Source organism: Centroberyx affinis, unplaced genomic scaffold, assembly GCF_046629955.1.
Source record: "Centroberyx affinis isolate AG114_WGS23_722 - 3 ecotype Tasmania unplaced genomic scaffold, CSIRO-AGI_Caff_v1 ptg004554l_1, whole genome shotgun sequence".
NCBI classification, from domain to species: domain Eukaryota; kingdom Metazoa; phylum Chordata; class Actinopteri; order Beryciformes; family Berycidae; genus Centroberyx; species Centroberyx affinis.
The window spans coordinates 129200-130864 of record NW_027282183.1 but is presented as its reverse complement, the minus strand read 5'-3'; positions in this window follow the sequence as shown (position 1 = coordinate 130864).

The following is a 1665-nucleotide window of genomic DNA, read 5'->3' as shown; positions in this document are numbered from 1 at the left end:
ATAAGCGCTGTGGGCTGGGCACAGATGAGCCGCACGCTGGTTAAACAGTGACGTGCGGGGGTATATGTGTTTGCTTGTCAGAGAGAGAGAGAGAGCGAGAGATAGGGAGAGACAGAGAGAGAGAGAGAGAGAGAGAGAGAGAGAGAGAGAGAGAGAGAGAGAGAGAGAGACGAGGGCTCAACTGTGTTCAAAAAAGAAAGCAAAAGATGAGTTTTCGGCCATCAGAAGTTTTCGTGATTGCATTAATGATGATACAAATTTGCGCAATTTTCTGTTCCCCTGATTGCAATTTCCTTAGAGAAATGAGAGCGCCTCATTGCCTCAGGTTTGAGACATACATAGTCTGTATGAAACAACTGAGCACGTGATCTTTCGGTCCTGGACAGATTATCAATAACCGATCTATCTGCTGATAATCGAGTATTTTTGTAGCGACATTAGACTACTACTCATTAAATCATCCTACAATGTTCTCACCACAATTTTAAAACACATTATCCATGGCAGTGTGATTTCATTGAACGTCATTTCGCACAGAAACGGGAAGGAATGAAGACAAAGGTAGGCTATATTACTCTAACAGGTGTAGCCACACAATATAAAGTTCCCCTATATTTGAGTGAGTGTGCTGCCCTCTAGTGTTTATTGAAATTATGAACAGTGAGGAAAGATGGCAAGTTTAGGAGGCTGGGACACCGCGAAGTTAATTACTGTAAAAGCTGTAGATTTTATCAATAACGGTAGCACTAAATATTGACTTCAAGTAGTTTTTGGTGAACTTTTACTATCGTGCACTCAATGAAAATATCACACTGTCATGGATGAAGCATGCTCAAATAGCCTGCTCTCTCACTCACTCTCTCTTTTTCTCACACACACGCACACGCACGCACGCACACACACACACACACACACACACACACTTAACTCCTTTCCTCAACAGGTACAAGTTAAGGCCTAATGAACATCCTCTACTTTTACCTATCTTGTGTATTGAGATCAGTGAATGTGAGGAAGAATAGGGAGATGGGAAAGGAGCTCCTCTAGAGTATTGATATGATATGTAGCTTACACCTTCCTGTTCCTATATCTCCTTTAGGTATCATCAGTTTCAGAGATGTGGCTCTTCAGCTGTTTCCTCTGTTCAGGGATTGAAAGATACCCGAGGGGCAACACAAAACAAATTCTAATTTAGCTGATTCAGATTTTCCTGCTCATTAGCACATATTGCAAATACAGGACCACTTCACTAATCTAGGACTATTGTAATGATCAATTATTACAATTCATATTACAACTCTCCCATTAGGGAGACTATAATGCAAGAAACAGCAGCTGGAAGATCAGACTTAAACCTAAACTATACCTTTGAGGATAGCGTAGTGGATAAACTCATCATCCTGCAGCATGGGATTCCTCCCCAGAACACACTGAGACATTAAATCCCACTGTCTGACAAGCTTTTCTGTGTGGCTGTGCTTGTGTATTTGTACCAGTCTCTGCAAAAGAAGACTGTTGCTGAGGTTTGTAAGTGCAGTTACAATTTGATCATGAATGCCTATGGATCTGGAGGCTTTTTTCAGGACACAGGCAAAGTATCATGTGGAAAACAAATATGATGCTTAGTCAATCTGCACATATGCTTCAGTATAGATCAAGTTTAAC